At 34.2% G+C, this 17,271-nt stretch overlaps 1 long non-coding RNA gene across 18 annotated transcripts in view; it reads left to right on the top strand.

Annotated features, from left to right (window-relative positions):
- Window positions 1–385: 385 nt before the first annotated feature.
- Window positions 386–17,271, top strand: part of LOC141385763 (uncharacterized) — a 163,528-nt gene continuing 146,642 nt past the window's right edge. For all 18 annotated transcript variants that reach the window (XR_015490848.1, XR_015490842.1, XR_015490849.1 and 15 more), the window contains exon 1: window positions 386–450. This is a non-coding gene — a long non-coding RNA (uncharacterized LOC141385763). The remainder of the gene's footprint in view (window positions 451–17,271) is intronic.

Raw genomic sequence — 17,271 nt, 5'->3', positions numbered from 1 at the left:
AAATAGTGATCAGTCTGATTATAAAAATTTTCCCTAAATCATCTTAATTCACACATAACTGCCTTATTTCAAGCATATTATAAATAAATAAATAAGATAATATATATATATATATATATATATATATATATATATATATATATATATATATATATATATATATATATATATATATATATATATATTCATTTTCATGTATTTACCAACAGTTGCTCTTCTAATCAAACAGCTTTAAATCAACTGGTGATTCTATGCTCTTTGTTGTAATAGGAATTCAGGTACAGATTCATTGGCCAATCAAATGACTGCAGTTGTACGTAATGGGTGTGGCTTTTTAGACGTGTCCTGCAGAGGTTATTTATTGCGCATGACGTGTGACGTATGTGTTTAGAGCGGGAACTTTTGGGGACGAAATGGAGCGTGAAGGTTTAACTCACACCGAGTTGTTTGGTAAGTGAACTTGGTTTTGTGAATTTAAAACGAGTGTTTTCGTTTGGTAATTGATGGCAAATGGCTTATTTGTGTGTCTACTTTGTAAGCTTGTGAATTTTGTGTGTTTTTTAGTGACATTTGTTTGTTTAAGCTGGTTATTTGGTTAAAGTTGGTTTTAACCTAAAGCATTATTTGCCTATTAAAAGTAGCATGCTGAATAGCATTTATATTTGCACATTGGTTCATATTTTTAAATAGTGACACATTTCCTGTATTATTTACCATGCTAATTTTTAATATTTGGTTGCTTAAGTATGACCTCAAAACAACATTAGCACTAATTGACTGTGAACAATGTTACTGCTCAGTTAATGTAATTTCCCTGTTTAGAGCTTGCAAAGAATACTTTTCTAAAAGTATATCAAGCAGAATGAACAATTGTGTAAAAAAAACTTAACCTTAATAAACTGGTGGTATTTTTAGTTTTTGGAATGATCTACACATGCCTTACATCAACTGATAAACTCATATATGTTACTATTATTTTGTTTGTGATTTTAATATAACGCCATCTATAACGATACAGTTATTGTACATTATCTTTTGGGTTCAGTTTGTCAACAAACATTAACAAAGAGTCAAGTCATAATGTTACAAACTTCATAAAAGACTCACAAAGATGTTATTTAAAAGTGGTTTTTTTTACCTTCTTAAATCATGTAAAAAATGTCCTTATAAGAAACCTTTTTTTATTTTGGAAAAACAATTTTGAGAGCCTGCTATTGGTTTAAAAGTAATCAGTGGGCTACTTCTTGACTTCATACAATTTTGAATCTCATGAATTTTAACCTTTTCATTCAGTATTTATTGAAAGTTTGCATATACAGTGACAGATGATAAAAAAACCCTTCCCTTTGTGTGTACAGTGAAGTAAAAAATAATTAGCCCTTTTGTGAAAATGTTATTTCTGTTTAATATGCTGGTTAATGGATTTATTATTTTTTTTTACATTTGTTTTACATATATATATTTTTTATTACACATTTCTTATGATTAATTTCTTTTGTCTTTGCCATGATTACGTTATATTTTTCTTGTCATTTTCAAGATACTAGTGCTAAGCTTTAAGTGCAATTTAAAAGCTTAATTATAAAGTATTTTAAGCATTAAATAAAGATTAATTTTATTAAATAATAGTATTATTTATAATTTTTTTATGACAAAGACTGCAATGTTATTTTACACTTAATTACTTTTCTGTATTTCTGTACCCGGATACTGTTAGACTCTCACCGGATACATAGTTTGTTTGTTATATGTAAATTACATAAAAAATATAACTAGATATAGATATATTTTTCACACCCCTACAAAATCACACCCATAAAAAGTCTTTGATATGATGACATTTTTCTAGTCGTTTTGCAAGATACATGTGCTAATCTTTATTTATAGGTTAAATAAGCAATGTTATTTTGGCAAGTTATTGGATAAGTGTTTTTTTCAGTAGCCAGTCGAAAAATAAAATCTTAAAGGAGCTAATAGTATTGACTTAAAATGTCTTTTAAACTGCTTTTATTAAGAAAAATTACTTTTTCCAGAAAAAAAAGTATTATAATTCAGATATTTTATCTGAAATAATGCAAATTTGTCTTTGCTCCATTAAACATAACTTTTTTCAGTATTTTGAAAAAAATAATCAAGTTCTGCCTTCCACTAAGTAACTCTTGCAGATATTTGCAGAACTGCAATGTCTGTCATACACCACTTCAACCATCCATTACTGCTAAATTGAATCTTTTCAGTAATTTAGATGATTTTCTAATGCTTTCAGTTTCAAGTAAGCATGCAATACTTTCAAAGGTCATGGAAAGAGTATAATATGACAATGTTCGTTTTCATTAGGTTTCTTGAATGGCACTATAAAGACTCTTCAATGTCTTGAGCATGCTTGTGTATTCCCCTTCATGTGAGGACTGACGTAGCTTTTAAATTATGAGTGCTGAACCTGAAGGTAAAGCCGATCATGGATTTAGTGCACGACTTAGAGAAATAAAAATCAAATTGCGATTTATCTGATCATTGCTATTTTTAAAAGGCTTATTGGACCCATTTACTACTTTTTAATAAAAGAGCTGCAGGTTTGATGTGGTGGTTTTAACAGCCGCATAGAAAGGCCAAGCAGAATCACAAAGTACGTTACACTATGCTACCATTTATTTAAAACCTCTTAAACATTAACTTAGAAAATAACTACAGTGTTTTAAGTTCAATTAAATTAATTGTATATAAAATCTTATACGGTGCTCAACATAAGTGAGTGCATCCCATTTTCAAAATGAATATTTTTATCCATTTCACGGTGAATATAGGTAACATTTTGTTGCATTTGAACAAACCAGATTTATTAAACCGAGATATTAATAATAATATTTTAGTCACTGAACATCTCTAGCAATCTAAATAAATATTTGTAAAGTATTATATATAAAAATATATGTAGTTTATTTATACTATATTATAAATAAAATATTGGTAAAAAAATTACAAACTACACAATTTTATAAACTTTGTTTCTTTTTAATTTTGCTATTGTTAAAATGTATTGAATATATTTGCCAAACGTTTAAATTTGCGCATAAAAGTTTTGAAGCATTGTCATGAATTATTTTGTTAGATTAGTTTCAGATTTAGCTTCAGTAATGACTAATCTACTGTAAATGCACAAATATAATATTGTAAAGTTTACTAAAGAAAATATTAATTTAAATGAGAGATTTGTAAGGGGTGTTCTCGTATACATTGAGCACTGTATATAAAACCTTTACATTTAGATAGTGCTATATTCACATTGTTCCGGATAATGTGCTTATGAACTTTAAGAACTTTTATAAACTAATGCTTGTTACCATATTTGATATAGGTTATCGAAATAATCTCAGCTTTTTTGCGATCCACACCCTTTCAAATTAAAATTTTTTATTTAAATCTGTTAATCATCCAGATAACAACCATCTGTTGTAGGCCTGAACAATATTTGAAAATTTTTTACATTGAAAAATGTATTTTTTTCTCTGTGATTTTATATATTGTGATGTAAATAAAATTTGGAAAGTCATTAATTTATAAATAATGATTTTGTAGGGGCATGAAAAATAAATACATTTATGCAGTTTATTATTTACAACAAACAAACTACAGTCATAAATACAATGAAGCAAATATTAAAGAGAAATAATCACATACTTTATGGTTTTCTGTGAGGAGTCTAACAGTATTTGGGTACAGAAAATGAATAATTAAATGTAAAATAACACTGCATTGTCTTTATCATAAAAAGTATTGTAAAAAAAAAAAACTATTATTCAATAAAATGAATCTTTATTAAACTATTTTTTTTTTATAGTTATTGAACGGTTTTAAACTCACTCAAAATGCTCACACAGGCCTTAAACACATGGATGGATGATGAACTTTCATTCTATTATGATTAAATTCTGTAGTGTCTTCACTAATCTCCTGTGTTTTAACCTGTGGTTACTGGTCATCTATAATGACACACACATTGCGATATCGATGCTCAAATGATATATTGTGCAGCCCGTTCTTGGCTCCTCCATGTTTGCAGTCCCAAATGCTTGACTTCAGGGCTGATCTTCCAATGTCTAAACTTGTCGACAAGAATTCGAGCTGTTCTTGTCTTCAGATTTTTGAGAGTCTGATGCTCCAGTCTCAACAGATGCACTGGTCTCTCCATACGGGTCTGTAAATGGTTATTTGCTCTAGTCTGCCGCTGAGCTAACATGTGTGGAGAAGACCGTCTGGGGGTTAACACCTGATCCCGTATGAGCTTTGCAGTCGGAATCGGCTCTTTTATTCCAGTGTACGCTACGTGAGGAGAATATAGACATCTGAGACACGCAGATCCTCAGGCCTGTGGCGGAATAGAAAAACAAATCGTATTTTATCCGTGCACACTGCTTCTAGGATGATGAATTGTTTTCTCTCTTTTAGATTGTGGTTTGCTTTTTTGATCTTTTTTTTCCTCTTAAAGGGATAGTTGGATAAATGGAGTGTATTGCTAACCATTGTGTACTGTTGGGGATGTTTCCATCCACTCTGGGGTGATTTTAGCCACAACTTTTTCTGTTTTTTGGTGATATCTTATTTTAACACATATTTTAAGAAAATGCTTTAAATTTTCTAAACTCAACAATACATTCTGGGCAAATCTAATAGCCTTTTGTTATGGATGAAACCATCCACTGAATTAATCTGCTGTAAAACTGCATCAGATACATTTTTTTTCCTCCAAAAATGTTTGCATAAATCTGTTAATCAACCTCAGTCCATTTCGCATATGCAAAATGAGCATATAAATAAGTGGATAGAAACAGCTACTGACGTATTTTCAATATAAAAAGTAATTGTGGACTGGACATTGTGGACTGGACATTGAAACAATTGTGGACTTGCACATGTGAAACAACATTGCCTTTGATGCATTGTTTTTGATTAATTTTCATATGTTCTCTCTAATTTACTGTTGGTGACTGTTTTTGCCCCATTGATTCCATTATAACCATTTGTAAGATTTGTAAGTTTTACTGGCGATCGTCAGTTGGTACCAATAACCCTTTAGAAATGCCCGTGCAAAAAAACAAAAAAACAAAAGTTAGTTTCTGGATTGTATATGGAGTATAACAGCAAATACAGTTTGTGTGTGTGTGTGTGTGTGTGTGTGTGTGTGTGTGTGTGTGTGTGTGTGTGTGTGTGTGTAAGAGAGAGAATTACCTTTATGCACTTAATTTTATTATGCACTTTGATTTTGATTAGAAAATCAAAAAATGCATCTCGGCGCTCAGAACTACATGGATGGAGTAAACAAAAATAAAGACTGTATTTATGCACCATCAAATGTGGTTATAATCAAAGTCAATGGGGCAAAAACAGTCACCAACAGTAAATTAGGGAGAAAAAATAAATCTAACAATGCATTGAAGCCAATGTTACTGATCGTTCACATGTCCAAGACTGATAAACGGTAAAAAATCCAGTCCACAATTACTTTTTAAATTTAAAATGTCATTTTTGGGTGTTTGAGTGACATCAGTTTTTAATTTGGCAAGTAAAGAGTTCTGTAATTTTCTAAAAATGTAGTAATTTTTCAGGACTGAGGTTGATTTAATAAACTTATGCAAAACAATTAGAAAAATATTTATCTAATGCTTTTTTTTTTTTTTTTTAACAGCAGATTAAAGGGCACCTATGGTAAAAAAATCTTGGACAGACATGTGTGTAAGTATAGTGTAAAGACCGTCATATTGGGGTGATATAAACACACACAGTGCTTTTTTGTTTTCCAATTTAACAACATAAAAACTGTGGACCAATTGCAGCGGTTTTCAGAGCAACCGCAAGGAGTGCGGTCCCCCTGCCCACCAATATTGATTGACAGGCGCGCGTCACCAAATCCTCAGTTTGTCGTTTGACGTTTCAGTGCGAGTCAAACCGATATCACTAAAGGAACATCCTTGCTCTATTTTTAGATGCAAGGCTCATTGGGCTCAACACAAGATCAATATTCTCCACATAATTGCTCTAATCGGAATTATTGGTTGTACCTTTAGGTAGGTTTGTAAACGTGTACTTTTCATTGCGTCTACCTTATACTTCAGCCGTTTGCATTTCTTGCGATCACAGAATCTCACTGTGATTTTAACTAGGTGCAGCTGGAAGAGTGCATTTTGCCATGCATTTTGTAATTCTGGGCGTGGGTTTCTGTCGGGGTGCATGCGGCGCCGCTTCAATTCGGCGGCTGGGCACTGCGGACAGCCACCGACTTGGGGCGCCGTTGTGTGTGCCCTGATGGAAACCTGTGTTTAAAGTTCTAAAATGCATGGCGCGACGATCTGGGACACTTCATGTTTGAGAGTGTCTGGTGTGCCAAGTCGCGGCTTCGAGCAGTGCATCAGGTGCCTCAGTCAAAGTTTATTCAGTGTGCGTGGTTATTAGTCTCGGTGTATAAGCTCGGCACTTGAGACTAGCACACAGTTGGCTGTAAAACTATACAAAGACTCAAATGATTTTGTACTCTTTGCTTGGTCTGTGTCCGAGTCGTACATATACAGCTGAATGCTGATCCTCTCACTCCTGCTCCTTCTCTCAGTCTGCCTGTCTGTTGCAAACACAGAGCGGGTGAGCTCTTGGCTACGCCCCTTGTTGTGTTGGGCGGGAAGCCAAAACTAATTTTCATTTGAAGCAACACGCCCCTAGAACAGTGAGCTGTGTACACGCCCCCAACATAACACTTTTTAACACATTATAATAAAAAATCTGAACTGTATTTTAAACGGAACCTAAACTGGCATGCTCAGAAGAACCATAATACTAATATTAAATCATAAAAAAGGGGTAAACTATGTGCCCTATAATTCAGTGGCTGTTTTCATCGCAAACAAAAGGATAGTCAATTTGAACTGTACAAGGGTAATTTACTTAACCATGACTCTTTAGCTGCAGTGTTTTATTATTTTTTTAAGTCAACCACCTCCAGCATTTTTGCTGATTTACATATAAATTTGATGGCCCTCAGAATATTTTCTGCAAGGAATATATGATTGTTTTATATATTGAAAGAGATATCCAAGCCTCTGCTTTTAAACAGACAAAAAAACTTTTTTGTTTCCCAGTGATGGGTTGCAGCTGGAAAGGTATGGGCTGCGTAAAAACGTGCTGGATAAGTTGGCGGTTCATTCTGCTGTGGTGACCCCAGATTAATAAAGGGACTAAGCCGAAAAGAAAGAGAATGAATGAATGAGTATTGTTGTTTGACCATAAAGCTTTTTCTTGCTTGAACATAAAGCTTTTTCTTGCTCTGATGAATAATTTCAGTTTTTGAAACCTCAATGTTTATAATCAGTAGTCTACTAGTTTTAATTTGGTTATATTTGTATGTATATTTTGGGGGTCACCTGGTTCCTCTGTAATTAGTACAGTTGCCTCACAGCAAGAAGATCACTGGTTCGAGCCTCGGATGGGTCAGTTGGCATTTCTGTGTGGAGTTTGCATCTTCTCGTGTTATTGTGGGTTTTCCTTCGGTTGCTCTGGTTTCCCCTACAGTCTAAAAAGATGTGCTATAGGTGAATTGAATAAACTAAATTGATCGTTGTGAATGAATGTATGGATGTTTCTCAGTACTGGGTTGCTGCTTGAAGGGTATCTGCTGTGTAAAACATATACTGGATAAGTTTGGTTAGTTCATTGGCGATTGAATTAAAATTTTTGGGTGAATTTTCATTTGTATGTCGTATGAAAAATTTTCATTTGTAAGTCGCTTTGGATAAAAGCGCCTGCTAAATAACTAAATGTAAATGTAAACTATCCCTTACAATTTCAGTTCACTTTTACAAAAAGAGTTCATTTGTTTAATTTGGTTGGTAATTTTCCCTTTTGACTTTTAAAATCCTTTTTCACTTGCACTATGATTTGCAACTACAAAACTAATAGAAGTCATTTTTTAAAATCAGACTGAAAGATTACTAAAAAGTGTTGAAGTAGGCTTACATTACATTAATATTGGCCACCGCATCAAAAGAAATACTATATTTGGTTACTTGACAAAATGGGAGAAATCCCTTTAAAGAGTTGAGTTGTGAATAGATGTTTTTTAAATTACATTAGAATGAGCTTTTTTTTAGAGGTGTTTGGTTTTTGTTAGCGGTTGGGTTGGACAATTAATTGTTTGTTTTAATACAAATAGGTCGTAGTCTATTTTACATGATACGTGTCTTATGGTGGTAAACATGTCAATAAAGGACACTTGTGTTTGATCAGACAGTTTGTTAAACAATGCTGTATAATTGTCAATATTTCAATTAGCACTACATTCTGTTGATTTGCTGCAGGTACTGTATAAGTGGTGTCAGCTGAAAAGCTTGTGTTTGACATCTGCGTAATTAGATTTCATGGAATTATAACAATGCATTGTTAGTATTATTTATTGTATCATTATGCTGTTGCAGTCTCGCTTTGGGAATCTCAATTAGTTCCAGTGATAGTTTTGTATAAAGACATTGTTGTCCTGTGTTAAATGTTTCTGGGCTGTATCAGCGGTGGATTTGAAGTTAATCTCTGTAAAGTCAGGTTGATTTAACTGAGGTCCCAAGTCCTCCTTGAATGGTCCGTTTCTCCAGTGCTGACCCTTTCCTTCTTGCCAAACCCACTTCACTGGTTTTTAATTATAGGGATACGACAGGGGACGTTGTGACATTGTGAAAAGCAGCAATCAGCACCTCATCACGTTCAGCAAAATGAGGGAATTATCATTTGCAGTGAAACGATCTTCAATGAACTTCACCTGATTTGAATGTAGATAACATTTGTGAGAGAGATGGAGATTAATATTTGATAAAGCACTGTAGTTCATTTATGAAGTCTTCTTTAGCCTTGCTAGCTTTAGCACCTGCATAATTTTGCATATGTTAAGCATTAAAATTGAAAGTCCTGCCATCGTTGCATTTTTCTGAGTGCTCCGGTTTCCACTACACTCCAAAGACGTGCTATTGGTGAACTGAATAAACTAAATTGGCCATAGTGCATGTGTGAGAATGCAAGAGTGTATGGGTGTTTCCCAGTAATTGGTTGCAGCTGTAGGGGCATCCGCTGCTTAAACCATATTCTGGATAAGTTGGCGGTTCATTCTGCTGTGGCCACTCCTGATAAATAAAGGAACTAAACTGAAGCAAAATTAATGATTGAAGTCTTCAGACACCAGGCAATAGTTTTGTTTGAGGAACTGACTGAGATCTAACTGATTTTAAATCAAATTCTTCTCTCCAGCGGGTTCTTAGCACCTTATCAGAATCAGAGAAGCAGATCAGTCTGGCTTATGAACCAGATCAAACTGTTCAATGAAAAGAACCAGCTGATGGGAGGTTGACGGCTCATTAGAGGGAAGAATTGTCTGTAGATAGCAACTTTTGTTAAATATAGGGAATGCAGTTGCAGTACATTCGATTATCAAACCAATTCAAATAGGGGAATTAAGCAATTAAAATATTACTTGTGTTTTAATGCCATTAACCTGTTTCACTTATTAAATTTCAAAGAAAAATGGACTGATGTTTGTTTTTATTATTATGCTATATTTTATATATTTTAGATTTACTAAACTTGTAGTGTTTTGAAATTAATGAATGCTTAATAATTGTGATAACCATGAAACTGTGATTATTCCTCTGACTATAATTGTACAACCAAAATTTATAATTGTTGCATCCCTAATTGGTCTTAACTCTGCTAGTCTCCCATTGAGGGTCTTAGCATCATGCATGCTGTGAGTAAAGATGTATATCGTCATATCGCCCAGCCCTACATTAAACCTTATACATTTTGTTAGTGTATTTAAATGCTGGTCATATTTGAGGTATTCTAACCGTGCAAACATTTTTTAATAATTGTGCTGGCTTTAAATAGTTAAACTGTTATTTTTTTTTTACTTCATTTAAACCTGGATCAAGTGGCATGGTGGCTCATTTGATAGCATGGTTGCCTCCCAAGGTTGCTGGTTCGAGTCCCGACTGGGTTAGTTGGCATTTCTGTGTGAAGTTTGCATGTTCTCCCAACATTCACGTGGGTTTCCTCCAGGTGCTCCCCACAGTCCAAAGAAGTTCTATAGGTGAATTGAATAAACTAAATTGTCTGCAGTTTATGTGTGTGAATATAAGAGTGTATGGGTGTTTCCCAGTGCTGAGTTGCAGCTGGAAGGGCATCTTTTGTGTAAAACATGCTGGATACATTGGCGGTTCATTCCACTGTGGCTTACTCCCTTTATTTATCAGGGTTCGCTAAAGGACAATTTATAAAAAAATAAACCTGGATCCAATTAGTTAATAAAATAGGCCTGTTTTTAACATGCAGTCTACTTTTTTGTCGTCTTATTTTTCTTCTTCGTATTAGTAATATTTAGGCATGGAGAAGTTTGAAAATTCTCATATCACATATTGAGTGAAACAAGCGCATACAGTTTTGGAATTGAGTAAAATGACAAATATAGTAATATTGTAATTAGGGATGCAACAATACAGTTAGCCCACGGTTCAATACATACCACGTTTTTTTACCATGGTTTTCGGTTCGCTTCTCATGGCTTGACACATATTTTTTTTTCTATTGGCAATAGGAACAGTAAGAGGTTAAGGAGAAAAAATACAAACGATTTATTGCAATACTCATTTTGTTTTAATTAAAAGCCAAGAAAAGTACACTAGTTCTTAGTGTATTGTAAGGCTGCTGGATTTTGGGAAAAATCATAATCACGATTATTTTGGTCATAATATATCATGCTATAATCGTTTTTCTCGATTAATGGTTTTTCATAATCGTTAGAAGCCACAATCGAAATTTAAATCGTATTTTCGATTAATTGCACAGCCCTAGTGTATTGAATAAAAAAAAATTTAACACTGAAATCTCACAGCTGCTGGTAGCCCATGTACGAACTAGAGAACACAAAATCCTACACTTTGAAAATAAACATACATGTGAAGTTAACAAAGGTAAATTGGCCATTTCAAATAAACATATTTGTACTTCAGTAAACATAAATAAACCATCTTAATTATCTCGGTGCTGAAAAAAATGCGAGACTGTAGTCTGTAACGCGGATCGAGTGCTTTTGTAAGATGACAAAAGCCCACATCCCTAATCACCGAAAACCGCTGCAAATCTTTAGCAATAAACACCCGCACTGCCCTTGTTGTTTTTATGTGTCTCTCGGAACCAGTTGGGTATGTTTGCTTGAAGGATTTAGCTAGGGATCGTTGCTATTTGGAGGATTTTATTACCTTCTCTGCTATCCTGTCTTCAGACAGTGATATTGCTGGGTGATGGTGCTGCAGATGTACAGTCATGGTTATACGTGTGAAACAATGCTTGCACACAGTTATTTTTTGTTCACCGTTTTTTCTTTTATTGGCATTACATTTACCGGCAAAACCGAAATCTCCTCACACCGCAGATTTGAAAGACGCCGGGGCTTTCTCGTACTGTTGCCTCACTTCGCCGGCGCTTCCTTGTACTGTTGCCTCAGCCTCACTTCACCGCGGCTTGCCATGTTAAAGTGTGGAATGATAGTCAAGCACCTCCTAACTTTAGAGCAGAGTGATTAAATATTTACTCGCGGGAAGGAGTTTCCTCATCTCAGCTCATCGACTTACAGGCACACACAGTCAATTTGAGGAGATATAAAACGCACATGAATTATTTAAATGCTAAACCGAGAAAACCGCAATTCACAAGCCCATATTAAACCGTGGAGGTTGTACCGAACGGTTCAATATTATATTGAGAACTGTGGCATCCCTAATTGTGAACTATTTCTTTAAGCCATTTACATGTTCTCATCTTTGCATGTCTGTGAGGGAATGAATGGATTTGAGCTTGTGTGAACCTGGAGAATCTATCAAGTTCAACTGGCTGCAAAATGTCCCTCGAGCATTGAACAATTTCATCTCTCATACCCCAAATTACATTTATACTCTCCAAGCTCCCAGAAGCCTCACCTGAGTTCGGCGAAATAAGCCAGCACCACCATCTGGATTCCGCACGAGGTGATGATGATGATGATTTATGATATTCTCCATCTATAGTAAACAGGATTCAAGCTCCAACAATGAGTGATGCATTCATTTACTGTGGTTTCTAAGGTGTTGAGCAGTTTTGTAGTGTGTTGCTACAATGTCCTAGAAGGTTGCATTGTGACAATTGTTTGGTGGTTGCCAGGGCATTATGCATGGCTGCATGATATTGAAAAAAAAAAGACATTGCAATATTTAGTTTTTATGCAATATGTATATTGTAGGGCTGGGCGGTAAATCGATTTTTATATATTAACTCAAGTGTGAAGTTTACAGTGATTTATTTGAATGAAAATCTGTTTTCACCCTAACACGTGCCGCTAAACTCTGGGTTCCCATAGTTTTCCCTGCATTTTCTATAGAAACACACAAACAACATGGCAGCATCCGCGAGCAGGGGTCTGTTCTTCGTAGGTGGATTACTCCGTTAGCTGGATTTGAATATTGACGATTTGACATGATCCAGGATCGTTTAGTTCTTTAAAACTTTGTTCAAAACTTTGGGTTGTTGTCCTAGCAACAGTTCTGGTAGCTCAAACCTGATTTGGAGCAGGCTCATTCATAAACAGGATTAGATCGGGTCAATTCAAGCAAAGATAATACTGAAAGTATGTACTGAATGCTTATGTTTTTCTTACAGTAGTTATATACACTTGGCAACATAGTAAATATATTTTTTATATTAATACTTTATATATATATATATATATATATATATATATATATATATATATATATATATATATATATATATATATATAAAACTTATGCAATCTGCACTCCGAAATAAAGTACAAAGACTGCCATCTGGTGGTTTAAAGAGAACATTTATTGAAATGAACTTTTTAGTTACAAACGCATACATGCACAATATTCAACTTTTTTTTTAAATGATAATTTATGCAGTCATGAACATGTTTTGACCGCTATACCAATTATTTAAATCTATTTAAGTCATCAATTGATGCTTTACAAAAGTCAGATGGTGGTGCGTTATTCCTAACACCGATAAAAAAAAAAAAAACTTGAGTGGCTGTAGGCTACTATTTTAAAGAAAATCTGCTCTAAATGTAGAACTAAATACACTGATACACATTGAAATACTTGATGAATACTCTTGACACATGAAAGTGTAAAGCCTGCAGCATATGTGGAAAGTAATTTGCGTCTCATATTTAACAAACAATTTATTGTGACCCCAGGGAAGAACTCGAGGAAAAAAAAAAAAAAAAACACGGATGCGTACATTCACAGTCAGACATGCATTTGAACCTGCATGCCACACCATCTATTTCTCATGGTAAGAGGTAATGGATTATTGGACAAGGGAAAAGATGCGCATATAAAAAGATCTGCTATAGGCATGGGACAATAACCGTTTTCAAGGTATACCGCGTTTTGGAAAAGTCAAGGTTTTAAAACAGTCAACATTTTCTGCAATACCATTCCTAAAGTATGTGTAAGATCTTTTCATTTTTCTGTACCTTTTTTTTTTTTTTAGGACAGCAGTAACTTCAGCAGAAAAGATATTTAATGATGCCTTTTTAAACAGTTAAAAACATCTGGTTTTGAAACAAATGAAGAGAGCAGTATTTCATTTAGCCTGAAATGTTTACTCTTCCAAAATATTTTAAATGTTTCTGATCTCATATGAGCTCAGAAGAGAAAAAGTTTCTGTATTTAACCCAGACATTCAAAAAGAATATATTTTACAGCAGTAATCACAATTTCGTGAAACCGTGATATTTTCATCCAAGGTTACTATACCGTCAGAATATTATACTGGCCCATGCCTAATCTGCTACTGATATAATGTTTAAATCCAATGTTGCTGTTTCTGGATAAATTACATGACGCAGCTGCAAATACGTTGATTAGTGTAAATATCAACACAAACAAAATTTGATCTGTGCACTAGACTAATTACCTGATGCAGCGACCCCAAATAAAATGTAACCCACTTGTCTAATATGAGTAATTTAAAATTAACTGCTATAACACTCAATAAAATAAACCTCAATGCATGTTCATTGAGAAAAAAAGTCATCTTGAAAAAGTTCCCCTTATTAACAATCATAAGTTTTACTTTTACTGTAAGTGTATAAAATGTTTTCATTTACATTATAATTATTATAACAGCCTTGTATGCAGTTTTAAATAGATCTTGTCAAATGTAAATGAAAGCTTTTTTTTCTTTAGCACTTTTATATCCTGTAATTAATTATGAAAAGGTAATATAATGGCTGCACGGTGGCACAGTGGGTAGCACGTTTGCCTCACAACAAAAAGGTCTCTGGTTCGAGCCTTGGCTAGATCAGTTGGCATTTCTATGTGGAGTTTGCATGTTCTTACTGTCTTAGTATGGGTTTCCTCCGGGTGCTCCACTTTCCCCACAGTCCAAACACATGCACTATAGCTAATATGGGTAGGCTGAATTGTCTGTGGTGTTTGAGTGTGAATGAGTGTGTATGGATTTTTCCCAGTGATGGGTTGCAGCTGGAAGAGCATCCGCTGTGTAAAACATATGCTGCAGTTGCCGGTTCATTCCGCTGTGGCGACCCCAGATTAATAAAGGGACTAAGCCAAGAAGAAAGTGAATGAATGAAAGGTTGCTTAAGCAATAACTCAAGTTGTTCAAGCAATAACTTTGCTTGTCATTTTTAAAATTAGCTTATGAGCAATTCCATGCAAATGTCAACCTTGCCATGAAAAATAATTAAGTTTTCACCAAAATTGAGAAGCCGTTTCTACATTTTTTGTGTTAGCAAGTGTTTGACAGTACTTTAAAAATACTCACAAATGAATCTGTCAGTGTTTCAAACTATTATATTTTGATACTCATAATGCCCAATAACGCGTGATAATCTCCCGGAAATCGCGCATCTCCCGCTCGGTCCTCAACTAAGTCATGCACCCTTCTCACCCTTTTTTTTGGGCGATACCATCGTCCATCGCGATGTTTCACATTAGACATTGTACGATGCCAAATTGGCTGACATTGCCCAACCCTAGTTTGTATTCTTAAAACAAATCTAAAGTGCTGTTGGGATGTGATTTACACAAATACTTAAATATATTGTATACATTCCATGTGGCAAAAACAAGTTGCTTTGTATAGTTCCGCTTTGAACCATAAACATTCTCAAAACTTGTCAAACAAGTGTTATTGTTTTATCAAAAAAATGTTATGGTTGTGATGATAATTATATTGCTCTATCCTCAGGCCCTTACTTGCAGTAGAAGAAAAAAAAATGTCCAGGGTCTCTTTTATAATCCCCTCTAGAGAATAAAACTGATATGTGCTCGGGCACATTTTCATAATGTGCATGAAATTGAAGAAGCTTCAGCATTCACTTCTGTGTACAGCAGGGGTGTCCAAACTTTTTGGGCCGAGGGCCAGATGCAAAAAAAAAAAAAGTTGTCCCGAGCCATATATTACATGCATTACATAGACACGTGCATATATATATATATATATATATATATATATACATATATATATATATGTATGTATATATATATATATGTATGTATATATATATATATGTATGTATATATATATATATATATGTATGTATATATATATATATGTATGTATATATATATATATATATATATATATATATATATATATATATATATATATATATATATATATATATATATATATATATATATATATATATATATATATATATATATATATATATGTATATATATATATATATATATATATATATATATATATATATGTATATATATATATATATATATATATGTATATGTATGTATGTGTGTGTGTGTGTGTGTGTGTGTGTGTGTGAATATGTATATGTGTATATATGTATATATGTAGCCTATGTGTGTGTGTGTTATGGAATTATTTTAATTAGTTATTTTAATTCATCGTCCAACTGTGTTTCTAGAAAGACTTTCGTTTTTAAATTCTTGAATCTTCTCTGGGCAAATTACACTTGCAACACTCCTCCCTTATAAATTCTCCTTCAGTGAAAGGTTTCCTGTGCTGTGCGATTAGCTGGGCTACATCATAATTATTAGCACGAAAAAAAACTGTTGTTGAGCTGATAAGCCAGCTGCTATTTGTTTTACTTTTTGATCTCGTTCGGCACCAGTGTAAGAGCTGAAGGCCTGATGTTTTATTTTATAATGTCTTTTAATATTATATTCCTTCATTACTGCAACTGATTCCTGGCAAATTAAACAGACACATATTCCACTGACCTCTGTGAAGAAATATTCTTTGCCCCATCCTGACTGAAATTTCCTGCACTTACTGTTGATTTTCCTTTTTCTTGCTTGTGCCATGGCTCGCCTAAACCTGATTATGAATTATGTTTCTTTCAGTTTGTTGTTCGGTCCGTTTTACTTCATAACAGGAACTGCTGCCTAATTGAAGGCATGTAATAGCGACACCCGGTGGTTATTTATTGAATTACGTACATTTTTGTATGGCGGGCCAGATTCTATTAATATTCATAAAAAGCCTCGCGGGCCGCCACAAAATTGATCGTGGGCCGCAGATGGCCCGCGGGCCGTAGTTTGGACACCCCTGGTGTACAGTGTTTTTTTAGACCTTGCAGGGTTGAACTTGTTTAGTGTCCAAACATCACTCTCTCTCAATGTTTTTCACTCTTTTTAGGAGCGCACTCTTTCTTAGTTTCAGGAAAAATAAATGCGCCTTACATCTGCCTTGATAATAAGCCAACTGTATGGTGAAAAAAAAAAAGACTCTGGCCTTCATTAATTATTCATACAGGACTTCTCCAATTTTTACCGTGACTCAATTAGTTTTTGAGAGCCTTCTGCTGGGCCGGGCAACAGGGTTCTGTAATTAAGTATGCTGAGAGGATCCATGATGTGACTTATTTGAGATATTGCAGGAGGGGGGGAAGAGTACGTCTGGATGATTACAGTCTCAAATATACACCCTTGGGGGACGGAGACTGTTATATTGCTACTAGGGACAGTAGTCATCTCTATTCAAGGTTAAATGTGACAGGAGTCATAAATACTGGCTTGGGGGTTAAAGTCAACACGAAGTTTAAAGTGAAGTTTAAAGTAAAGTGAACCACGGCGACTGAAGCTCTGCACAAGACTTTTGGCCAGAGGAGAAATTAAAATGGTCGTGCCCAACTGAGTCTGGTTCTCTCAAGGTTTTTTTTTCTTCACTCCCATCAGG

This window comes from Danio rerio, chromosome 5 (genome assembly GCF_052040795.2).
Source record: "Danio rerio strain M-AB ecotype USA chromosome 5, GRCz13ab, whole genome shotgun sequence".
In the NCBI taxonomy this organism is placed as follows: Eukaryota; Metazoa; Chordata; class Actinopteri; order Cypriniformes; family Danionidae; genus Danio; species Danio rerio.
The sequence above is the reverse complement of the archived record's forward strand: the minus strand, read 5'-3'. Positions and strand labels throughout refer to the sequence as shown.